Genomic DNA, 27,344 nt, shown 5'->3' with positions numbered 1-27,344 from the left:
ATTTTAATCTGTAGATTTGGAACATAGATGACAGAGAATCAGTCTCCCAGTATGAAGATCACCGTCCCCAAAGAAAACAAAGGGTGGGAGACAGTGGTGGATTGCTACCAGTTCTCCCCGGTTCTTGTGAACCGGTAGTGGAAATTTTGAGTAGTTCGGAGAACCAGTAAATACCACCTCTGCCTGGCCCCGCCCCCAATCTATTCGCTGCCTCCCAAGTCCCAGCTGATCGGCTAGAAGGAAAAAATCAGGGCTCACTTGACAAAGAAGAGGGAAAAAAAAACAATACACCTTAGCTTTAAACTGAGAAGCCAAGAAGCCTCCCAACTGATTGGCTAGAACCGATCCGCTCCTTGTAAACCGCTTGGTGGTGGTAGATTGGCAATTGAGGCCAAGCTGCCTGAAAGCAGTTTCCAATGGTCTCGGTGGTGGCAGAGCGGCAAAAAACTGTTTAAACACTTGCCGCGGCGCTTCAAAGGGCCGCCCTACAGCTGATCAGCGGTAAAAGGCAGTGTGGTGGTAGACTGGAACGCTCCAAAAACAAATGGGTAGACCGGTACGGCTCTGCAAGCAGTTAAAAGCCTGGTAGACCAGTACCTCTGCTAAATCCTACATAATTGTTTGTCACATGACCATCAAACCACACCCACAAAATAAGCCACGCTCACAGAACCGGTAGTAAAAAAATTTAGAATCCACCCTGGTGGGAGAACATGTAAATACATATTCCTCTTGTAGAGAAAATTCCCATTTTTTGGAGGGATTAAAAACTGAATTTTCAATTCCTTGTATTGATCTGCCACTAAACTTCCTATTTAGGGCTAGGGGGAGGGGAGACTACTTAAGCTGCTTCCAAGTTCAGATGGCTAGTTTTTTCTAGGGAATATCATATACAAACATAACAAAACTTAGACAATGAAGAGAAAACTATCAGAAAAACATTTTATGTTAATAGACCAATACATTTTTATTGTATAAGATGAATATAGAAAATGTCCACTCGGCAAGATAATTGCTCTATGAAATTCTTCACTAAGGCGGCCATGGAAGGAATTCAAATTGAGCAAAAGATACTGGTCCCAACTGGACTTTCTCCTCAAAAGCATCCTTCTGATTCCTAACCAGATGTTCACCAGTTGTGCTAGGAGGAGGCAATTTTGGGGCAAACCACCCAGCTTGCCATATGAGGAACACTGGTCACCATGACTAGAATGGTGTGGTAGAATCACAAATGAGTGGTAGTGAGGGCTATATTATTATTATTATTATTATTATTATTATTATTATTATTATTATTATTATTATTATTATTAATCGCACAGTCAGCCAGATGTTCAGACTGGGTTTGGCATTTTGTCTACCAATCGAGTCCTTACCAAGGACCTGGGATAGGCAAATCTGAATGTTTGATGGTGTTACAAATATCATCTCAGGATGGAAGCAGTTCCAAGTAAAGCCGTCTTGTGCAATTGACTGATGGCAAATTTGTCGATGCCGATGGTGTTCAAGTGGTGCGCCAAGGCACCTATTACTATTGGTACTACCCTTGCTTGCTTTTGCCACAGTCATTCTATTTCTATTTGTAGGTCTTTGTATTTTGTTACCTTCTCCAGTTCTTTCTCTTTTATTCTTCTGTCTCCAGGCACTGCCGTATCCACTATCCAAACTTTTTTGTCTTTCTTATCGACAACTGTTAAGTCCAACAACAATAATTATTATTATTAAACTCATTTTAGATACCATTGATTTTCACAATTATGATCAGAAGATACAGAAAAGAAAATTGGGAGTGTAAGTAAACTTGAGTTGTCACCTCTGATACTATGTCTCTATTGACTCTGCAAGGATGGAGAGTAGACCGTGCCAGATGGATCCCTACATTTACTGTATGTTACACTAAAACTTAGCAGTGCTTGCATATGCAGCCCATGCAAATATAACTCTCCTATCAATGAGAGCCTCAAAAGCATAGGAACCCCAATGGTTGAACAACGCCAGCAATTTATAAGACCTAGTGAAATCAACAATTTTCTCGGCCCTATTTTAAATACTTTGCCCCAAAAAGGTGCAAGCACCTCTAAGCAATCACAATTCCAAGCTGCAAGGTAAGACTGAAAATAAAGATGGGTTAGTAAGAAAAACTGAAAGACAAACTGAAAGACAATATGAATGGAATTTGATTTTCTTCTACCTTCTGCTTCCCAGGCAAAAAAAAAATCCTGAAAACTGAGTTTTGAGCAAAAGATACGCTTTACACATTCTGGCAACTTTATACTCTGTCTGTTAGTTTGTTTCCTACCTGTCTGCCTATCTATCTTTATCCCACCTTTCTTACTTTTATAAATATTCCTTCCTCCTCCTATTTTCCCAATAACAATATAAATATAAGTTGAGTTGGGCTAAGAGAGAGAGTGACTGACCCAAAGTCACCCAGCCAGTTTTCATGCCTAAGGCGGGAATAGAACTCACAATCTCCTGGTTTCTAGGCCAGCACCTTAACTACTGCACCACATTGACTCTCCTATATTACCCAAGAATTTGTGCCAATAGTGCCCATACAGAAAACACAAGTTATTAAAACTGAAACCATATTTCTTAAATTTCTGGAACATCACTCACCAAGGTTGATTAGCAGGAACCAGAGAGAGGAAATTTTCAGAGCTGGCATAGCAAACACAAGGGCTGTTGAGTTATGTGCAGGGCTGGGTATTGTTATGAAGTCATGGCCATAAGTGTATTCTAATTGGCACCCACTGTGCAATGTTTTCAGGATTCTACATGTGTGGCATCAGTATTTTTAGGTGAGCAATGATTTCTGCATCTCTTGTAATGATGCTGATTCTGCCACGGGGCTGAATGTAAGACTGCATTAACTCTGTAACAATAGCAACTTAGCATATTGGGACCATACAGTTGCCCTGCCCATGAATTTACCAGACTTTGTAAACTCCTATCCTGTTTGGTTCAGTTCTTTCTAGGAGAATTATGCAAGCCATGGTGATAAATGGTTGTATGTTTGTAGAATACATAGCACAGCCATCTTCTATTCAACGATAACCTAGTAATCTTACATATTTATATGAACCACTGGTATAGTAATTATAGGGTGTCGTAAGTTTCACTTTAATTAATGTTTGGGATCATTTGGGGACAAAACATAACAACAGAAAGTCCTAGAGACCAAAATGCAAGGAAAGATAATACTAACAGAGGGAGGAATTGCTGATATATATGCAACCCTCTTCTTATTCTTCTACAGATTTGTGAGAAGTGTAGGCAGAGGTGATTCTGATTTGTCCTAGGGAAGGAAATGTTCACCCCTTGGGATCTAACTCAATGCAGCATGGTATTTCATAAACTGTTGAACTTCAATTCCCATCAGCCCTAGAAAGCTTGGCCCATTCCAGATAGAAACTCCCATTAGGCTGGCTTGAGTCTCTATATTGGGTGAAAAAGCTTCAAAATGGCTAATAAAGTTCAGCAATAACTGAACTTTAAGCAAACTCCACAGATACATGATCTGAGCTGGCAATGATTGATCAGAAAAAATTCTGAATTGCTCAATAAAATCATCAAGGCTGCTGTAAAAAAGAAAATGGCAGATTTCATGTTTGACCCATTGCAAATAAAAGACAGAGCAACGGCTTTGCGTAAGTATCTGATGGGGCCCCATTTGGACCCCTGTACAATTCTGGTTATCATATCTGGAAAAGAAAATGATAAAGAGTTGGAAAATGTACAAAAATGGAACGAACCAAATGATTAGGAGTTAGAGCAGATCCCCACTGAAGAAAGTTTGATGGGTAAAAGGAAATACGAAAAAAATCAGGGGTGAAATCCAGCAGGTTCTGACAGGTTCTAGAGAACCGGTAGCGGAAATTTTGAGTAGTTCAGAGAACCAACAAATATCACCTCTGGCTGGCCCCAGAGTGGGGTGGGAATGGAGATTTAGCAATATCCTTCCCCAGGAATGGGGGGGGGATGGCAATTTTGCAGTATCCTTCCCCTGGAGTGGGTGGCAATGGAGATTTTGCAGTATCCTTCCCCTGCCACGCCCACCAAGCCACGCCCACCAAGCCACACCACGGCCACCTAGCCACGCCCACAGAACCAGTAGTAAAAAAATTTGGATTTCACTACTGGAAAAAAAGGTATATAAAATATTGGGCTTAGGAGTGGGAGAAGGCAGGGGATACATAAGGAAAGACAAGGAACAAAAATGGGCTGAAGCAAACTTCCCTGTATATACTTGCATATCTCTCATACACTGTAAGAATTCAAAGTTTTCCGTTAAAGCTACACATGGGGAAGTTCAGACTATATAAAATGCAATGCATAGCTAGACTGTGGAATTTACTGTTGTCACATGTAGGAATGGCATAGCTTAGGTTTTAAGATCAACCTGCACAAATTCACAAAGAGTGATCCTATGGTTACCACTGTTGATGGTTGTCCAATTGGTTATGCAATTCCTTGTATATTTTTGGGCCACAAAATATGAGACTAGATAGGCCTGGCTGATTCAAGAGAAGTCATCTATTGCTCTTCTGTTAGAAAAACATGGTTGGCTCTTATTTCAAAAATGTTTATTCAAGGTTATGCAACTTGGAAATCTCTTTTCTTTTTCTTTTTTATTTCTTTTCCTGTTATTTTTCTTGATTGTGCTTTCAAACAACCATTAAACTAAAACTTTTTTTAAAAATGTGGTTGGTTATTTTGTGATTCATGGTTCAAAAACCCAGCAATTTTAATAAGATGCTTCCTGAAGGCAAAGCATACAACATGGTGGTTTCATAAGCTGTTGAACTTCGATTCCCATCAGCCCTAGAGATCTTGGCCCATAGTCAAACAGAGTTTTCCAGCACTGCACATCAGGGATGGTTGCATAGGTGTTCGATTTATATTCCTGCAAATGTAAGGAGGAATTTTGTCTAGGAGGCACTCAATAGCAAAGCACCAAACAGGAAGTTGGATCAACCAATTAGCATGGAAGATGAGTATCTCTGCACAATGCACAGTTGGGATTTGGGAGGTGTTGCATCGGCCTCTCTGCAGCCTTCTGCAACCTATACTTACCCATCAATCCTTTCACAATGTAGGTGTGCAGGAATGTCTATGTGCAGTTGTGGGCCACTTTAAATCAGTCTTCAGGAAGAATATTGGGAGCTGTACCTGAGTCACAGATAGATGGTGACAAAGGCCTTCTCCCTGCCTAAGGTGATCGACCATTATTTTCTACACTTTTTGACACATTATTTTCTATAGAGGTAGTCCTCTATGACCACAATTGAGCCCAAAATTTCTGTTGTTAAGTGAGACAGTTATTAAATGAATTTTGCCTTATTTTATGACCTTTCTTGCCACAGTTAAGTGAATCACTGAAGTTGTTAAGTTAGTTACAGAGTTGTTAAGTGAATCTGGCTTCCCCATCGACTTTGCTTGTCAGAAAGTCACAAAAGGTGAACACATGATCTCAGGTCATGCAACTGTCATAAATGCAAGTCAGTTGCCAAATGTTTGAATTTTGATCATGTGACTATAGGGATGCTGCAATGGTCATAAGTGTGAAAACAGTCATAACTCACTTTTTAAGTGCTGTTATAACTTTGAATGGTCACTAAATGAACTGTTTTTAATCAAGGGCTACCTGTACTTCTCTAGCAATTCTCAGAAAGCTGACATAATCTAGCACTTTTGCCATGCCTTATCCATAAGAGATACTTCAGGGATAGAAAGATTAAAGCTCTTCTTTTTTTGCATGTTATAATCCTGATAATTATTGGCTTCCCCATGATTGCTGTGTCTCTTGTCAAATATGCAAGTTAAATTCTAATACTTATCTGATTGGCCTTATTCCCTTGAGTTAGACTCATTTACATATAAAAGTTGTTATAGCTTTTTCATTCTATCATCCTTTTGCTAAGCATCTTTAGTGAAGTGGAGAAGGAGAAAGAAAAAAATGTGTCCATGCCTAATATGATATGCCTGCTTATGAAATGGAGTATTCCTATTTACAAATATAGGAAATATTACATCAAGGATGATCTCAGCAGATGACAATACCTGATTGATATCTATGCTTGGATTTGGATGGTTCTAAATTATTGATTAGACTGAGAAATCAAAGAAAAGAGATGTCAGGAGAGAAAACTGTAATGATGAGACTCTGTAATCACCAAGCGTTGATCTGGACTTAATGGAAATATTTAACTTTTACACAAAACACTGCATCCAATAGTATTCAATTGTAATATACAGTGAAACACTAACAATTTGGTTACATTTATGTGCATTTAAGGAGGTAAGCGGTAATGAACTGGTGAAAACCTTATTATGGGCAGAGGTTACATTTTGGATTCAAGTATTGCGCTTTCTGTCAATTCATAGTTAACCCCGTTTTGAAAAAAATGGTCATTATATAATACTTTCAACTAAATTACAATGGATCATTACATAATACTTTCAACAAACTTACATAAGATATTGAAACAGTTTTTACCAAGAGTTCCCTGAGTCCTCTAAAATGATAACTTGGTTTATTTTACAACTTTTTATTTCCAACTTTGTGCTGGACATGTAAGATATACTTAAGTTTCATTTACTTTGACTGCAGACTGTTCTGCTACATTGCTTTCACATGGTGTACTATGGTTACAGAAGTAGGAAATATTTTTCTTACAAAGATTGCTTTCACAATCTTGCTCATGTTTCAACAGCATTACACGCTTAGGTAATTGCAGGTTTTAATCTAAGAAAAAATATGATGGTGTGCAGTCCCGCACAAGAGGTTCACCAAGAAATTTTTTTCTTAGTTTTACTAAGCTTGCCAGAATATAACAATACATCAGGTCTAGAATGATTATCGCTGTCAGGAAATGATGACAGAATAGGAGAAACTATGAAACAGGCAGGTAAAGATGTCCTTGCGGATATTTTTCGACTAGTTGTAGCCAAATTTAGGGGAGCGTTGCTCATTTCCATTTCAGGTGATGAAACAGTGGAATAAAAAGTTTCATCAGATCTTAGAAAGGAGTCCATTTATAGTGGCATAGCTCTAATCAACCTCTTCAAATGAAAGGCTTAGTTCAAAGTTAAGCACTATTTAAAATACTGCAAAATTCTTTGTGGTTTTTGCCAAAACAGACTGACAAAGTTACTCTTTGTGATGCATACTGTTCTCCAATGACTAGGAAGACATATTAATTAATAAAGAAGTAATTACACCCAAGATCCACTCAGGTTTTCACTGACACCACTCCCTGTTTGCCAGATTCTCCTTCCTGTCCCACAAGCAGGTCTGTTTTTTACACCTCCCATTCAGTAAGCAGTGTTGAGGTTAAGGCATCAAAGGAAAGCCTTGACAATTAAAAAAAAAAAAATCAGGCCACAGAACTGACCTAATTCTTCGAATGATGCTTATTTATTTGTGGGTGAAAAGAAAGCGTTTACAAGGATATTAGAACAGCATGCTTGATTAAAATAAGGTTTACCTAGCATTGTGATGGTGAACCTATGGCACGTGTGCCACAGGTGGCACACAGAGTCCTCTCCGCGGGCACGTGAGCCGTCGCCCTAGCTCAACTCCACCTCGCATGCATGCATGCCTCCCACCCGCCACCTGGTTTTTGGGTCTCTGCCATGCATGCGCCGGGGATAGGGTGCATGCAGAAGATGTGTGCACGTGCATGGGGGTGGGCTGTATGTACAGGGGTCGTGTGCACATGCGTGGGTGGATGGGAGTGCATGGGGGGGTCACATGCGCATAACCAGGGTCGCAAATGCATGTGGGGGGGCATGGCACATGCACGGGGGATGGGAGGAGCGTGGGGGTTGTGCACACATGCGTGGGTCGGGGTGCACGCTGGTGGTTGTGCACACATGCACAGGGGCAGGCGCGGGTGGTGTCACGCACGCATTGCATTATGGGTGTGTGCACACGCTTTTGGCATGCGATGACAAAAAGGTTAGCCATCACTGACCTAGCATATCACCAATGTACTCATATTTAATTCACTGAGCAATAGTTTAGTGAACTCTAAGCACATGAAGCCACAAACTGGGCAAATTTTAGTCTAGTTTATTATACTCAGTCAACCTTTATCTAATCCTGGAATCTGTTCAAAGGCATGCCAGGTTTTATTGTAGTCATTTTGATACAGTAGGTTTCAGTGCCCTGTGTTGCTTTAACTTTTAGGCTATACAAGTTAGACCTGCAAAATTTTAATTTTCCTGCACAGCTATTCAAGGTGTAAAAGTTCTCCTCGTCCTCTTCGTCCTCCTTCATCATGAGGTGGATTAAAAGTTGTTTGTAGCTTTTCCTTAAAACTGTCTTCTCTTGACTTGCACTGCTGATGAACAAAACATAATTCTTGATCATTTACGAATGTTTTGTTCTATAAGACAAATGATCCAGAGAAAATTATGGAAAAAAGAAGTGAGTTCTGAGCCACTATTTAAAAAAAGGCAAATAGATGTGAAAACTTTTTATAAAGCCAGGAATGATCAAGTTTTAATTCTTTCTATTTTCTACTAGAGCTAGAAAAATCAGATAATGCACCTTATCACATGAATCATTTTTATATGTTCCTTACAAATCATCTCTAAAACATTTCTATAAATTTCAATTAGCAATGAAGGCAGAATATAAATTAATTCTAGTTTGAAGACAATATAAGGAAAGCCCAAACATATTCAAACTATTATGTTTTCTGCTTTCATTTGAAACATATTTTAGAATAAACATGAATTGAAGTCATAAATACCCAAGGTGTTGTCCCTAGAAGACTTTGGTAATTATGTTGTTGTATTTAACCTGTACCAGTTTTCAGGTAAGTATAAAAAGGTTAACCTTCTTAAGGGAAGTGAAGTAATAAACATCAGACTCAATTATGCAGGATGAGGACTATCTGTGATCAAGGACTCCTATGTTTTGTTTAATAAAGTAATAATTATTTCAGCATATTATGATGAGGAAGGATTTAATTCTATCTCTCCATACTGCTTTCTTAATTAAAATCAGGAAACACCCTGATTCCTATTTGCCTTTGACCAGGGATTTCCTCAACTGGTCAAAAAAGACAAGATGGCAGCCATGATCACCATCTTCTCTTTTTAACTCCACTTCCGCCAACAATGTCAAACCCACCCACCCCGGCTTTGATGAAAAATGAAGGAGGGGAAACGGAATTAATCCTTTTTTTCTTAGAGATACATAATTGTTGGGAATTGTTGTAAAAAGAGAAGAATTTTACTAGTAATGAAAAAGAAGAAAAAACTAATATCATGTAGATAATCTGGGAATTTATGCAACTTAACCCTATATATACATATACACATACACATATACACACAAACACACACACACACAAACATATACATGAGGGATGCGGTAGCTCAGTGGTTAAGACACTGAGCTTGTCGATCGAAAGGTCAGCAGTTCAGTGGTTCAAATCCCTAGTGCCGCATAACGGAGTGAGCTCCCGTTACTTGTCCCAGCTTCTGCCAATCTAGCAGTTTGAAAGTACGTAAAAAGTGAAAGTAGAAAAATAGGGACCACCTTTGGTGGGAAAGTAACAGCATTTTGTGTGCCTTTGGCATTTAGTCATGCCAGCCACATTACCACGGAGATATCTTCAGACAGCGCTGGCTTTTCGGCTTTCAAATGGAGATGAGCACCGCCCCCTAGAGTCGGGAACAACTAGCACATATGTGCGAGGGGAACCTTTACCTTTTATACACATACATACATACATACATACATACATACATACATTCATACATACATACATAATAGTTGCATCTATTTCTCCAATCCATCAGGAAGTATTTCAGCATGAAAACAAGCATGTACATGTACATGTACAAGCAAGTACATGTGAAGATCCATAAATATACAGCACCTGCACATGAAGACAGAGTCAGAGAGTATGCCCATTGCTGTCCTACATACTTGCAGCCTTGTTATTTTCAATGACCTTGAGAGTCAGGTGGCATATAATTTTAATTTTATTATTACTAACTTCAAGAACTCTGCAACAGGGAAACAGATACTGGAAAGCACTACATAAGTGAAATGTAACCCCAGTCAACTTTCCTGAATACGTGCAACCAAGCCAAGCAAGCATTGCCAGAGGCAATTCCACTGTTCAATGCCAGGGCTTTTTTTTTAATTAAACAGCTTCAAGGCTGGATTAGCATGTTAATTACACCATTTGAGTGACAATGCATTTTTAAAAAAAGAAACACAAGTGCCTTCTGTTCTGTTATGTGACATCCTGTGAAAGGGTTAAGTTGCTTCACAGGTGAGTGCATAAATTCCCAGATTATCTCTCCAAATATCCCTCTCCACTATCCAGGCTTGGAAAAGTTTCTATTAGTGCCTCTGGGAGACATTTTCAAGCCCAACTAAAATGTGAGTATTGGAGGAGTCGCATCAAGCAGGAAAATAGGAAAGGAGAGGGGCTTAACGGGTGGTATCAATTCCAGGCTGCGAAAATCCAGACCAGTACTAGAGGGCAACAAAGCATTAGAATTGCCTGGATCTCTTTGCTGCTGATTTAGTAACTATCTGGATTTTTGCAGCCGGATCAGGGGTGGGTTCTAAATTTTTTTACTACCAGTTCTGTGGGTGTGCCTTATTTTGTGGGCGTGGCTTATTTTGTGGGCATGGCTTGATAGTCATGTGACAATTATTTAGCATTTAGCAGAGGTACTGGTCTACCATTTATTTTTGCAGGCACTGATCTACCCATGTATTTTTGCAGGCACTGATCTACTCATGTATTTTTGCAGGCACCTGTCTACTCATTTGTTTTCTTTTAACACTGATCTCCTGTAGGGTGGCCCTTTGAAGCCCGGCGGCAAGAGTTTAAACAGTTTTTTCCCTCTAGCCATCAGCTGGGACTCAGGAGGCAGCAATAGATTGGGGGTGGGGCCAAATAAAAGGTAAGAATAATGCGGGGGGGGGGCGGGGGGACAGAACCGGTTCGGTGATGTCATATCGTCACCGCTACCGGCTCGGTGGAACCGGGCGGAACCGGGAGGAACCCACCACTGAGCCGGATTGTAGATTGAGTAGCTTCTAGCTGTGATCCAATAAAGTCAGCCACCATTCTTCAAGTTAGCTTGAAAAGACACAATTGGGGAAAAAAGTTTCTTTTCAAGACAAACTATTACCAAAGGACCAAGTTAATGGCATAAACTGGTCAGGGAGCACACACGGGTTGCAAATGAGAACCAGTTTAGTGTAGTGGTTAAGGTGCTGGCCTAGCAACCAGGAGATTATGAGTACTATTCCTGCCTGAGGCATGAAAGCCAGCTGGGTGACTTGGGCCAGTCACTCTCTCAGCCCTAACCCACTTCACGGGGTTGTTGTTGTTGTTGTTGTTGTTGTTATTGTTGTTGTTGTGGGGAAAATAGAAGGAGGAAGGAGTATTATTGTATGTTTGCTGCCTTGAGTTATTTATCTTTAAAAAAATCTAATAAACCAGTCAGGAATCAACTATTAGTTGACATGAAGGCAAAAATAGGGCATTGAATAGCATTTCTTGCCCTTTTTTTCCCCTTAAACTTGAAGGTGCCACCAAGTCTGCACATCCATCTCTTCCTTAAAGTTTTTGCAACACTTAATGAGGTTGCTGAACTCACAAATGATATGTATCTGTTATGCAAATGGAGGGCCAATTGGTTCAGCGTCAAATTATCTCCATGTGAGCTCTTGAGAGAAAGATCAACTCACAGGAGGCGGAATTGTTCAATATACTTGCCATGTACTACCAAGTAGATATGATAAAATAGCAATAGCACAATAAATGTATATACCACTTCACAGTGCTTCATAGCCCTCTCTAAGTGGTTTACAGAGTCAGCATGTTGCCCCCAACAATCTGGGTCCTCATTTTACTGACCTCGGAAGGATGGAAGGCTGAGTCCACCTTGAGCCAGTCAGGATCGAACTCCTGGCAGTGAGCAGTGAATTAGCCTGAAATACTGCATTCTAGCCACTGCACCACCACAGGTCTTCTGCGTCACCAAAACCGTTTCCCAGGATCCTCTGAGACAGACTTTTGCATGAAACCCACAAATTCCATTCCAGTGGAATTTCTGTGATTACTTAGCTTTGCTAAATGTACCATATATCAGTGGTGAAATGTAAAATTTGTTACTACCGGTTCTGTGGGCGTGGCTTGGTGGGGGTGGGTGGGTAATATGACTGAGTGGGCATGGCCAACTTTTTTTTTTTTTTTTTTACTTTTAAAACCATTTTTTCTACAACCTCTTCGGCTGAAGAGGTTGTTAAAGAAATGCTTTTAAAGCCTCTGATGATCCTAGCTGACTTGCCTGATTGGCAGAGGCTTTTTTTCTTTTTAAAAACATTTTTTATATAACCTCTTCGGCCGAAGAGGTTGTAGAAAAAATGCTTTTAAAAGCCTCTGATGATCCCAGCTGAGCCGTGCGATCATCAGAGGCTTTTTTTTTTTTTTTACTTTTAAAAGCATTTTTTTGGCCAAAGAGGTTTTAGAAAAAATGCTTTTAAAAATAAAAAATAAGTCTCGAACCACCCACCTCCATCACTACTGGATCGGGCGATCCGGTCCGAACCGGAAGCATTTCACCCCTGCCATATATAATAAGTGTGGGAAGACAAAACTCCTGAGGTCTTGATGCACAAATCATGCCTTTCTTCCTATTCGTGTCTTTGGGTGGATGCATTGGGAGTTTAGAGGGCATATTGTGAATGCTCACCACCAGGCAGAGTGATTTTATGTATATCCACAAAGCTGCCCACCGCAGCTTTTTCGCTTTTTGTTTTCCTGCACACTTTTAAATGCACCTTTGTCTAAAGGCTTGGCACTTTCTTAGAAATAAAAGCCAAGACTTCATTCTGCAGCACTGCAACCTCCTAAACTGACTGAAATACAGTGACACATCAGGAAGACAGGATGTAGCAGGCATCAAGGAAGGGTAATTGTAGGAACAGTGATTCTGAAAGATACCTTGTGGGGCCTTGTATAAAGTTTATATGGATAGTCGACTTACACTTATCCATTTACTGACTGTTCAGTTACAACAGCACTGGAAAAAATGACTTACAATCAGTCCTCACACTTATGACCATCATTGTATCTGCATGGTCACATGATCAAATTTGAGTGCTTGGTAACCAAGCATGTACTTATGATGGCTGTGGTGTCCCAGGCTCATGTGATCGACATTGAGAGTTTCCCAACTGGCTTCCGACAAGCAAAGCCAATGGGTCATTTAATGACCACATCATTCACTTAACAAGTGCAGTGATTTGCATAACAACCATTGCCAAAAAGATCATAAAATTGGGCATGGCTCACTTAACAATCGCCTTGCTCAGCAATAGAAATTCTGGTCCTAATTCTGGTCATAAATTGAGGACCACCTTTACTAGAAAGTGTAAGGCTGCATATTTAAAAACAAGAAATTCCAGGGATGGATCCATAGGCACATTAGTACTTCATATGTCATTTTATCTTTCTTTCACTCATCTCTAGTAGGTAACATATATATAACCAAGCCTTGTGGTTTAAAAAAACAATTTATTTTTTTTATTTTTTATTTTATTATATTATTCATTTTATTTTATTATCTATTCTATTCTATTCTATTCTATTCTATTCTATTCTATTCTATTCTATTCTATTCTATTCTATTCTATTCTATCCCAGATTTTACTCCAGATTTGCTTTTAGTTGAACTGGTATATTACACATTGCATTGCATTAGCAGGCAACATGCTGCCATCCAGATTTTTAGGATCACAACGTTAACATTCCATAGCCATTGCCTGTCTTGGCTCAAGCTAAAGGGAATTAAAATCCCAAACCTTAGAAGGCACCATCTTGCCTATCCCTTTCCAATTTGTTTCTTTAAACAGGTGAACTTTCAGTGCTGCTGGTAGTTCACTTCTTGTAGACAAGCTCAGATCCCTGCAGCTGATTTCACTGAACTGCAAAGCAATGAAGGAAGGTGGAGGCAGAAGAGAGGAGAAAGAAAATTTCATTGGTTCAGCTTTGCTTTTGAGAGAGAGTTCTCTGACTTACCTGCATATCAGCACAGTAGAAATTAAAGGAAGTGGGGATGCCTTAGAAATCTAAATATATCGTTCTACCCATCATTCTCTTCCTCTAGGTTAGGGGTCAGCAACCTTAAACACTCAATGAGCCACAAAGGTCCTAACCGGAAGCCCCCATTCAATTCTGGAGCCGACCGGAAGTCCAGTTCCCCCATCATAGTCTCCTCCTAGTGCGGCGTCCTTTTTCCTCTGCTGACCGGAAGTTTCTTAGCCTGAAATCCATGGACTACCAGGAGGGGGTGGGGGAGGCGGTGTTTGTGGGCAGATTTCAAGGAGTCCATGAACTTGGATGGAAAAAAATACAGTTTTCTTTCACTATTTTATTACATCAGTTGAAATTATATTTCCTAGAAGAGGCCTGAAGGTTCACCTGATTCTTAAAGGGATTCATGACACAAAAAATTTAAGAATCCCTGAGCTAAAGTGTCCAGGGCCACTTTTATTTTTACAGAGGCAGGAACAGATAAACAATACTTTCTTCTTCTTCCATTTTCTAATCCTTCCAATTGTGCTCCCCCATCATATTTCCAGCCTTCTCTTATTTTTCTTTGGACCTCCTTTGAACCTTCTCTTTTCTGCTTCTAATCATTTTATTTTCCCAGCCATTGTACATTACACGAGCCATAGTTGAAGATCCCAACATCCCATTTCTGTCTCTTCAGATTGAGATTAAGGCCTCTTCTCCCCTTCCTCCTTGTATTTTGTCCCACTGTCTGATTAACTCTCAGAATTAATCACTTAGTTAGAGGAAGGCAGCATATGATAAAATATCCATGATTCCATCTTGTTTTTCAACTGATAGCTTGAGACAGTAGAAAATGAATTGATAAAGTACTTTGGGAGAGCTTGGAAGAGCCATGGTAGTGCAGTGGTTAGAATGCAGTTCAATTCCCACTGGCTCAAGATTGACTCAACCTTCCATTCTTCTGAGGTTAGTAAAATGAGGACCCAGATTGTTGAAGGTAATATGCTGACTCTGTAAACCGCTTAGAGAGGGCTGTAAAGCACTATGGAGCAGTACATAAGTTTAAGTGCTATTGTTATTCAAACACTAAGCACTCAGCAGCTTGGAGAGTGGAGCCTCAGCTGGAGAAGAGAAGAATCCACATATGATTTATGGGTCAGATAATTCATAACTGCTCTAGAATTAACAGATATATTGCATCAAGCATGTCTTGGAACACAATATACTGTATTTGTTGCACAAACATGAAGTCTGGTGGCTAAATTTCTCATTTTGTGTTTCTTCTGCCCACCCTCATACTTTTTCAACTCTGTTGATTGTATCTCGGCTATAAACAGACACTCAGCCTCCATTTGTTTTGAGAAGCAGATATGTGGAAATAGCCAAAGGCTGTTGTTTTGGCAATAAAACCCCTTCAAGTACCTTCCAAACTGAAGAGTGTTGTGAAAGTTAAGAAACAAAATAAATATAATAGGGAGAGGAAAGTGTGAGCAAGAACAGATTTCACTAGAACAACAAAGAGACAATGGAAGGGTGTGTTCTTCAGGCTTCAAAAATCCTTCAAAGGATGTTAACTCTTCAGATGTTAGGGTCTCCCTTTAACACACTTTAAATAAATCTTGTTTGTCAAGTTAACACCTAAGTCATAATCTGAAAATATTGCCTCAAATATTTGAAATGAACTATTTCAAGAAATCTTTGCATCAATAGTTTAGATGATTCCCAAGAGCATTGTATAAATTGAAATGCCTTAAATCATCAAGATTATCTTTTAGATTAGCTATACAAATTAAAATCAAGGAACCCTTTTTATTGCCAAGAATCTTGAACTGAAAAGGCTGCAGCAGCAAAAAGAAAAAAAAGAATTACCACATTAAGAAAACACCACACAACTACAAATAGCAGTAAGACTGCAGTATCAACAATTTCAGATTCCCAATTAAACAAAAGAATTGCTGTAATTCTGGGCTGTTAAAAGGATAAATGTTAAAAATCCTTGACAACCCCATCTTTTAATTCTAGATGCATTTATTTTACATCAATTAAAAAAAATATTTTTATCTGAACATGCCGTCAGATAAAAACAAAGACCTCCTATATCAATGATGGCTAACCCTTTTGCCATCACAGGCCAAAAGTGGGGGGGGGAGCACAGGGGGGTTGTGTGCGCGTGTGCCCTCACCCATAATTCAATGTGCCCCTCCCCCCACGTATGCTTTCTTGGAGCCTGGGGAGGGCAAAAATGGCCTCCCCCACCGGAGGCCCTTCGGAGGCCGGAAACGGCCCATTTCCCATCTTTCAGTGGGCCCGGAAGGCTCGAAAATCAGCTGGCCTGAGCGCACATGTGTGCTGGAGCTGAGTTAGGGCAACTCTCACATGCCCACAGGTACGGCTCTGCGTGCCACCTGTGGCATGCGTGCCATAGGTTCGCAATCACAGTCCTATACCATCATGATGGATATACAATATAACCACATTAACTAGGACTGGAATTTCCATTGATGATAAAGCATGATATCATGTGACCCATCACTTAGCAACAACAATCCCAGCACTCCCCACTGCAATTGCTAAGCAAGGATAGTAAGTCATTAAGCAAGGGCTTCCTTGCAACTTCCTGCCAGGTTTCAGTAGCCAAATCATTGGAAGTTGCAAGGCTGGCAGGCAAGTAAATGACCACTGCTGGGTGGCAGGAGGTGCCAGTGTTTGCAGTGGTGTGCCAAGAACATTTTCAGGCTCAGAGGTGGCTGTTGCCAAATGGTGGAGATTTACTTGAGTGACTTGCGAGTTTCCCTGCCAGGTTCCCCATTGACTTTGCTTGTAGGAAAGCAGCAGGAAGGTCAAAAGTAGTGATCATGTGACAGCAGGGCACTATAATTGACATAAGTGTGAGCCAGTTGCCAAACACCCAGATTGCAGTCATACAACCAAGAAGGTAGTGCAATGGGGAGAACTTTGAGACAGGTCAGAAGTGAAAAAATGAGAAATTTGCGGCAAATGCAGTAAGTAGCGTAATATCCAAAGAGGCAGTTTCAAAGAAAAAGCAAACCATTTTCTAAAGATAAGCAACCAAACCACTTCTTCAAAAAAAGTATAGTACTGATGAAGAATTTAACAAAGAAAGTTAAAACAACTATAGCCAACTTGGAAATCTATAGCATAAAATGAAATAAAGCTAGTGATATGGCTCACATAAAAAATACTTTTTAAAAAACATACAGATTCAAAACTCTTTTCTATTGTGTCAGCTCTTTCATAATGCAGTTCTGAATTGAGTTACCATTAAGTCCACTGGATATTTTGGCTAATCTCAGTGGGGATAATGTTTCAACAAAATTGACCTAATAAATTATTTATTTACAGATGGTATTTGAGGACAGTGCTGCAGAGTTTCTCACTATGAATATGTGTAAGCTCTGCTGCATTGCTAGAAGGCTGTCCAGTTTTATTTAGGTAACATCATTATCATCAGACGAAATAATTAACTGCATATGTTTGGTCTAGTTGTTAAGGCACTAGGCTAGAAAGCGGGAGACAGTGAATTCAAGTCGCACTAGAGCCATGAAATCCAGGCGGGTCACTTTGTACCAATCATTCTCTCTCAGCCCAATGTACCTCACAGAATTATTATAGGGAAAATAGGAGGAAGACTGTGTGTTGGATATAGCAATAGTACTTAGATTTATATACCACTTCATAGTACTTCACAGCCCACTCTAAGTTGTTTACAGAGTTAGCATATTACCCCCCAACAATCTGGGTCCTCATTTTACCCACCTCAGAAGGATGGAAGGCTGAGTCAACCTTGAGCCAGTGAGGATTGAACTGCATTCTAACCACTGCCCTACCATGGCTCTTCCAAGCTCTCCCAAAGTACTTTATCAATTCATTTTCTACTGTCTCAAGCTATCAGTTGAAAAACAAGTTGGAATCATGGATATTTTATCATATGCTGCCTTCGATCTGAACTGCAGCTAGCAGCCAGCTGAAGTAGCCTGCAGTACTGCACTCTAACCACTGTGCCCCCTCGGCTCTTGTTCACCACCTTGATTTATTTGTAAAAATTATAAAGGCGGTATACAAATAAATAAATAAAATATATAAAATCTCAAATCTTTGTTACACAGGTCAGCAGATTGTAGTCTCTGAGCACAGGGCAACTCAACCGAATTCTTTAAACCTAGCATTTCATTATGGCGCATTACAAAAATGTACAAAGTTCAAGTAGTTGTGAATGCCCTGGACCACCATATATATCATAAATTATAGATTACAGATCACAGCTTCATCATTTTTTATAAAAAGCTTCTTGCCAGATTTAATCATCATGCTCTACTTCTTGAACGCTTTATTACAAGTGGAAGGAAGATGGCAGTGGACCAAATTGCAAATGAGCTTTCACAAAAGCAAAGAAAATAGCAACATACACTTATGATGTTATCTAGCTGGGTAATGAAATGTCTGCAAGAAAACAACCAAGCAGCAAGGAACCCACACTCAGAAACATACTACTACCCACACTTACCAATGAAATTGATTTCTGATGCTTCACCATATAGCATCAGCACAGTTTTGTCGCAAATCATGAACGATGGCAGTGAATAGCCAGTAGCTTTCAGATCACACTCTCACAGCTACAGAGAAAAGTAGAACACTGAACTGGGGAAATCTAGTGTTTCAACCAGTGTCTTTCACTGATTATCACATAGATACAAATGGATTGACCTAAAGGTTTGATTATAATGCCAAGAACCCTTTGTAACAATTTCTGAATAAAACATCCCGCTGAATTAAAAGCTTGCAAATATTTTATTTGCACATGATAATGCGGTACATGCAACAACAGATCAGACATCAGCAAGGCTTTTAGATCCTATCTTATATGATCGGTATTGTGGCAGGGATGGGTGCAGTATATTGCTATTGGTTGTTTAAACATGCCTCTGATTTCTATTGTTACTTGAATACCTTGGACTGCCTGCATATATTTAATTCTTGCACATTCAAGGGAATTAGGGCTTTTGGAAGTTTCAGTAAACAAACATCAGAAAAACTTACTTAAGACTCTATTGTCTTTATTCAATAGGAAGGAAACAACATTCCATGCCCACAGTTTACCTGAAATGCCAATGTTAATTATGGGAGTAGAGTTTGACTAATGAAACTAAACAAAGCCTTTTCAGTTTATGTGGCTCAGAATGTAAGATCCTGATCCTAAGTTTCAGGTTTTGAAGCACAAATAGAGATTGGAATGATCTTATATTGGCTTGCTTTAAGCCATTTTTTTAAAAAATTTACGGAATAGTATATATTGTGTAGTGGGCATCAGTAGGCAAGAACCAGAGCAGCATAACTGCAACAGCATTTATTGACTCAAAAATGGACTGAGGAACAACAGGCAAATGCCTGTAATTTATACTCTGGGCCCACAGGGTCTTAACCAATCATAATGCTTGAAAACCCTGCCCAAATATGGATGTTCAAAGTTCCCTCCCAAAACAGTTGGAACTAACAGTGAGGGTCATCTAAAGGTTAGTTTCACTTTAGCAGAGCTAACATTGAGGATCATCTAAAGGTTGGTTTCACTTTAGCAGAGTTAACACGACTATATACATTCAATACATAACACCCCTCCCCCCTAGGATAGTTCTTATCCTAAGTCTGTTCAACATTCATAGTTTTTGTGATAGGCTGGGGGCCCATGGATCCTGGTGGACCGCCGCAATGTTACTGGAGAGTCCCCTTGAAGTGGAGTATTGTCAATTTCCAAATGGACAGAGTCTTGATGGCCATTTTGGTTGCCCATGAGTAGCGGCAGCTCTATGGCCCTTGGTTCCTCCGTTTCTTCGAAGGCGGCCACAGGTGGTGTAGGCAGACTCAGAGGAAAACAGTTTTCTCATGAGTCTGATAAAACCTTGAGATCCTCATCTGGGACTGGCCCGGCCTGCCAATGCTGTAACTGATCAATGTGGCGTCTGATTGTACGACCTACAGTCAGGTTTCTTGGCAGGCCTGGCAACTCCTTATTTGATTCTCAATGTCTTTGTCCAGGCCTGGCCACCACCCGTAGCTCCTGGCTAGAGTCTTCATCCAAACAATCCCTGGGTGCTCCTCATGTAGGGAATCCAACACCTGGAGCAAAGACTGGGTGGAATGATGACCCTGCTGCCCCACAGCACACATCCCTTGTTGGGCCGACAATTCATTTTTCCGAGAAGCGTAGTGGAATTCAGGGCCTGGCTGGGCCTCTGACCATCCCCTTAACATCCAGTTGAGAACACAGCTAAGTGTTTTGTCCATGGTGGCTTCAGCTGCAACGTCCCCTGCATGTAGGGGTGCTTCAGGCAGGTCCTGGATCGCCAGAATATGACAAGCTGGGGCTCAGGCTTGCTGAATTGTCTTTAGCTTTGCTTCAAATGGGTGGATTGCAGCAGCATTGATGCAGAAACCCAGAAATTCTGTGGGATTCCACGCCAATCTGCACTTTTCCTTCTTGGGTCTTAGGCTTCCTCATGGAAATGTTGGAGTACTGCGCGGAGACATTCCACCAGGACTGCCGCTGATTCCCCTGCAATCAGGACGTCATCATAGTATGGGCAGACACCGGGAATGTTCTTCAGTGTTCGTTCCATAATACAGCAAATAGGCGCTGCTGTAATTCACTATTACGCAGGCCATGAATGAGCCTGTCTCTGAGACAGTCTTCCAGATCAGGGAACTCACATTGGCGCAAAGCTTGGCAAAGAGCTGCGACAAACTCTGCTGCAGATCTGCTTCCCCAGATCTCTGTTCTCATTGCTCAAATGTATGGTGCCAGGTGATGACCAAAAGTCTAGGCTCAAAATGTTCCTGTAATTTTTTTTGAGGTCTGCATAGGCCACTGTCTCTATGCTTGCTGGTGCTACCAAGTTTTCAGCAATATCAAACTTGGCTTGTCCACAGATACATAACAGGGTTGCCGCCTTCAGGCCGTCATCCGTGATCTGGTTAGCCCAAAGGTAGTTGTCTACTTGGGAGACACATGAGCTCCACTGTTCCAGGTGAGTAATGTCGAACTCGTTGAGTCTTCCCAGTTTGGCCATTTTGAGAAGGCCCCTGTGGTGCTGGTTAATGCCTGTCCTACTGCGGATGGTGCTGGGCTGTACTTAGGAGTCCTGGGGATGGATCCCTCAGGTGTGTCTGTGCCTCCAGTGTGTCTTACTGGCAGGCAGGGCGGGGAGCGTGGTCCCACCAGGGCTTTTTTACTTGGTCTGACACCCAGTGATTTCAGCATGCCTCCAGTGTGGCTTACTGGCAGGCGAGGGTGAGGACTAGTCCTGCCAGGGCTTGTTACTCAGCCTATCACCCAATGATTTCAGTCTCTTGGTTAGCAGCAGCTCTCTCCTCTGCAGCATCCCATGTGTAGTGGGCGTTGTCAGTAAGCAAGAACCAGACCAGCATAGCTGCAACAGCATTTATCACAACAGTATATACTTTCAAAATTTATGTTCTATCTATAATCAGTAACAAGGAATATGCAAAATTCATGGTTCTGAAGCTGAAACAATCTAGGAAACAGCTGAATGGTTGATTTTTGTTCCAGAATGTACCAAACAACCCACTTAGAGGTGATCCACTGATTTTCCAGAATAAATCTTTCAGAATAGGAATTCCATCTTTCATAATGATGAGTTACACACACCGTAAGCAGTAATCATTTTAGATTTCAGGTGGGTTGAGTCCCTAGCTCCATACTGTTATGTTGAATTCTAACATTCTATAGGTAGTCCTTGAATTACGACCACAACTGATCCCAACATTTCTGTGGTTAAGTGAGGCATTTGTTAAATGAATTTTGCCCCATTTTACAACCTTTCTTGCCATAATTGTTAAATGAATCGCTACAGTTCTTAAATTAGTAATACAGTTGTTAAGTGAATCTGGTTTTCCCATTGAATTTGCTCGTCAGAATGTTGCAAAAGATGAACACATGACCCTGGGACTCTGCAAGAGTCATAAATGTGAGTTCAGATGCCAAGCATTAGTTCATGTGACCACGGGGATACTACAATGTTTGTAAGTGTGAAAAATGGTCACAAATCACATTTTTCAGAGCCAAGTTAGATGAACAGTCACTAAATGAATTGTTGTAAGTCGAGGACTACCTGTACTTTGCTTTTATTTTTGAACTCTACTTGATAACCAACAATAAAGACGTTAAACTTTATCTTGAGACACAACATACTATTTTTGGCAAGGATACTTGCATTTGGTGAAAAACCGAGCTTACTCTTTGGTTTCTGCCTAAACCAGTGATGGGTTGCTACCGGTTTCCTAAACTGGGAGTGGCCAGCACATGATACATCTGGCCTGCGGGCTAAGAGTTTGACAGTCCTCATCTATACAGTCTGTCCAAAGGGCCTGTGATCGGCAAATGTTGATATTTGATGACTTAAAGGTATTGTCACAGGATGTGAGTGGCTCCAAGTAAAACTGCCTTTTACAATTGACTGATGCAGTGGTAAAATCCAAATTTTTTTACTACTGGTTCTGTGGGCATGGCTTGGTGGGCGTGGCTTGGTGGGCATGGCAGGGGAAGGATACTGCAAAATCTCCATTCCCACTCCACTCTGGGGCCAGCCAGAGGTGGTATTTGCCGGTTCTCCGAACTACTCAAAATTTCCGCTACCGGTTCTCCAAACTGCTCAAAATTTCCACTACCGGTTCTCCAGAACCTGTCAGAACCTGCTGGATTTCACCCCTGGACTGATGGTGATTTTTGTCGGTACCTGTGGTATTCAAGAGGTGCTCCAGTTGGTTTGGGATTGCACTCAAGATACCTTTTACTATTTATACTACCTTTGTTTTCTTCTGCCACAGGACTTTTATTTCAATTTGCAGGTCTTTGTTATCTGTATTTTGTGATTTTATCCAGTTTCTTCTCTTCTCTTCTGCTCTTTCCAAGTACTGCCAAATAAGCCTTAGAGACAATCAGGAAGAGGAAAAGAAGAGCAAACAGAAAAAGCAAGACATGAAAAGGAAGTGTAATGTTGAAAGGTTGCAAAGGGTTAGCAGAGCCCCAAAGGAGGAGAAGTAGGAGAGCTTTAGAGAGAAAGCTATTAGTGGTTTGAAGCCACAGGTGGAAAAACAAGCAGAGGTAAGTAACAAAGGATTTTGAGAAAGGAAGAATTTACAGAGGGGCAAATAGAGGATTAGCTTGAAACAACAAGTGAAAAAAACAAGTGACAAGTCATTCCTCACTACTAAATTACAGTGCAGTCCACCCATCTTAAGTTGGCACAAAACAATGCTGGCATAAAACACCTTGTCTTCATTTCCTTTAATGCCCATACTGAGTCAATGTCAAGGGGTGTTTTTCTGATGTGTAAACGCATCACTCATTGCAGGCAAGGTGATTGGTTTTCTCTTTTAACTTTGCTGCTACTCTCCTTTGGCTCCCAGAGAGGAAAACACCCAGAGAAGAAAATAGTCATCAGTGAGGCAGTACTACACAAATGACGGGGTAGATCTACATTTAGGGTTTTATTCAAAACTTTATCCACTCATCTTTGAATTGGCAGAAAACTATAGCAGCATCAAAACCTATCCCCCAACAGCAGGGACGTCAAACTCGATTTCATTGAGAGCCGCATCAGGGTTGTGTTTGACCTCGGGGGGGGATGTAAGTGTGGCCAGGATGGGCATGGCCAGCTCGATATCACTCGTGTTGGGGGCTCCCTGAGCTCCATTTTCGCTAGCAGAGGCACAGCGGGCCGGTCCTTTGCTGTTTCCAGGGCGATCCCGAAGACCAAATCTAAGCATCCTGTGGGCCAGATTTGGCCCCGGGGCCTTGAGTTTGACACCCCTGGCCTACAGTAGTCTGCCTCCTTGCCTGAGATTCAAGTCACCACAATCATCTGACTTTCTTCCAAGGTGATGGATGATTAAGTCTAACAGATTTGGAAGGTTTTAAGGATGTCTTTGGATGATTTTGGAATAGAGGTTGATGATTAAGGATGATTTTCTATGTTCCCGGGGCCTCCTTATGTTATGGTTAAATGGAGTTAAGGAAAGTCCCATTATCTACATTTATGTGATACCCATGGTTTGTTGAATGCAATAAAAGAGCCTGTAGTACAGTGGACTAAAGCATTGTTATTAACATCTGCTGCTTGCAATTACTGCAAGTTCAAATCTCACCAGGCTCAAGGTTGACTCAGCCTTCCATCCTTTCAAAGGTAGGTAAAATGAAGACCCAGATTGTGGGGGCAATAAACTGACTTTGTATAAATATACAAAAGTATGAAGGCTATTGCTTAATGCATTATAAGCTGCCCTGAGTCTCCGGAGAAGGGCGGCATATAAATTAAAGCAAAAAATAAATAAATAAATGGCTGGGCATATTGAGCCATCAACTAATACAGAGGCTGACTTCACATATTCACATAACATGTGGGCTAAAATATGCTTAGTCTGTGGTTCAGTGAGCAGGGCAAACAGAATCATTGGAAATATGAAGCAAGACTAACACAATTCAAGGAGAATTTTAAATTCTCATTTAAGATTCTTTTGAGCAGCAAATTTTGGTGCCCAAACAAGACATTGTTTCTCTCCTCTCATTTTCCCCTTTTAAAAAACCTTCTAAAATATTACAATTATCATTTTTTTAAAAGCTAACTACATAAAACTAAGTATAAAAACTAAGTAGCAATATAATAAAATACTGCTTTTGTTTAATAAAATGCATACTTAGTAATGCATATTTAATCTACTACAGCTAATAGCAGAAACAAAAACATACTTTGCAAGGCCCATATATACATAGCAGAATTTTCACAGAGCAGGATATCAGATTGATGATCTTTGCAATTATTCTGGGTGAGGATTTACTCTGCATTTATTGTGATGCGGAGAAGGTACCTTCTCCCCCTCTCTCTCTTTCTCTCTCTGTCTCTCCATACATGGGAGTCTAAAAGCAAGAATAGTCAAGCTTGTATAGATATAGTAGTCTGGTTCTACCCATAATTTCTCGGGTATTCCATGTTGATTACACAGAGTCTTTTCAGGTCATGCTGGAGAACGTAATGGCTGATTCATGTTTTCATTTATTTTCAGGACAGCAGGAAGAAGGAAGTGCAATTCTGAGGAAAGAGAAGGAACAAATAAAATGTTCTTGCTGAGTGATCATGGCCTTACTTGCTCATGTGTTTTCATAACGAATAGCAGCACATTTAAAACAGGACTGGGTGACTGGGTAGCCATCAACTGTAGAGGCATAGAAAATGGCCTTGAGGGATAGGAAGAAGAACTGCTATAAAGGCAAGGGTCAAGTAAACGGGATTAGAAACTCCAAGCTAAGAAACTAATTTCAGAAAACATCTCAGACAAGCCCCTCCCTAGTTCACATGAAAATAAAGAGAGGTAAAGGGGAAGCATATTTAGACATGCAAGATTCTTTACCTAGAGTTGTTACAATAAAGATAGTCTAACTCTATGGCATTGGTTTCTTAGTCTAGTCTACTGTGTAGGATGTACATTATGCAAGATCCCTGGTGTTGGACCAGGGTCTATAAGACAGCCTTTTTGAAAAGGAGAAGGAAGCAATTGATGGCCTATCTATCTATCTATCTATCTATCTATCTATCTATCTATCATACACACACACACACACACACACACACACACACACACACACACACACAAATAGATTAAAAGCCAGGGATATGTGGGGAAGGCAAGGGCAGAATGGGGGAGGTGGATCAACCACCTCCATTGTGCTGTTCCTCCATTGGGGTCCCAAGCCAATGGGCAGAGCCAGTCTTTAGACACTTACAAAAGGATAGGAGGGTTGGGGAAAACCCTCACATGGGAGGGGGCAAGATGTTCTAGAGGGCAGGAGCAATCGCAGAATAGGCCCTTCCTCTGGACCCTGTCAGTCAGAATAATCAGGCTGACAGGACCCATAGCATTTTTCCTCTGCCAAGGCGAGTGGGGTGGGCCAATCCCAGTGGAATGAGATGGTCCCCCAGTCGGGTGAGATAGTTCCCCACTTCCTAGTGTGGGAGGGTGAAAAGTCATTTTCTCCACACATTTTTCTTGCCCAGTTTTGTTGGCAACTAAGGAAACCAGATTTACCAAAAGGATCTTAATCACTGAGCCTTCTTTTAGAATATAAAAAGACCTTTTTAATGGACTGCTAAGGAAGAGCAGTCTATATAACTACTAAAGAAATTACAATTGAAAACATTTTACGCTTATTTTGCCACTGTTTTAGTCACTGGATTCCTTAAAATTAATATGGCATCTGTAACTCTTCTCAAATTTTTAAAATTGATTTGGGCCTTACCTACATATTTTTAAGTTGACAAAAGGATGGTTTAAATATTATGTCTTGTCTACACAAACAACCCCAATTATAGATCAGTGTAAATAGCATGGACTGTATTTCTTGTGTTACATCAGAATAATTTTGCAGAGATCTGTTTTGCACACAGTTCATCCCTAGGCCTCGGTGTCCCCAGCAATGTCCCTCACTTGCTGTGTTTGCTGTCTGTGGGTTGTAACAAACAAACAAAAAAAGTACAGATTTTTATCGTCCTCCTTTGATGAGAGCTCCATTGCCTCTGCCATGACGGACAATCTTGTGTCTCATCTCCAGGGTAACCCCATCCTTCCTTTCCAGGAATACCCATATTAAAGACATATTGTTCAGAACAGACTTTCTTATGCAAGCAACTTAATCAGGGCATTACCTGAGAAAAAGCAAGTTGCAAAATTGCAAAAAAATTTAGGTGTGGCAGAATCAGGAAATGCTGAAAAGTACTGTGCCCCCATGAATCTCCTGGTAAATTGCTCAAGATTTTTTCATCATGTATTGTTTTCCTTCAGCGATTTCTCTCTCTCACTCACTACTCACTCTCTCTCTCTGTAACACAGCTCTAAGCATGGTAAATTTAAATTTTTCCATAACTAATCTTGTTTTCCAGTCTTTCACAGAAGAGGAAGAGGTAATTGGAAGGTGAAACAGGTATTCTATATTGCATGATTGAAGAAGTACAGGTAGGTACTTCCAACGTCATATAATTCGAGCTTCATTATTCAAGATCTGGCAAGATATTAAGAGAACTCACTATACTAAAATACCAAAATGGTGGTCCCCGATGGAAGCATTGATATACCCGAACACTCTCGAAATAGGAAAAATGATGCAGTACCAAGACTTATTGAATCATGAAGGCGAACTTATCCCAAGACAGCAACTCCAAAACTCCGGCATAAATATTGATTGGTGGCCCT

This window comes from Pituophis catenifer, unplaced genomic scaffold (genome assembly GCF_029215685.1).
Source record: "Pituophis catenifer annectens isolate HBS135680 unplaced genomic scaffold, rPitCat1.0.hap2 SCAF_1, whole genome shotgun sequence".
Taxonomy (NCBI): Eukaryota; Metazoa; Chordata; class Lepidosauria; order Squamata; family Colubridae; genus Pituophis; species Pituophis catenifer.
This window is presented reverse-complemented; position numbering follows the sequence as displayed.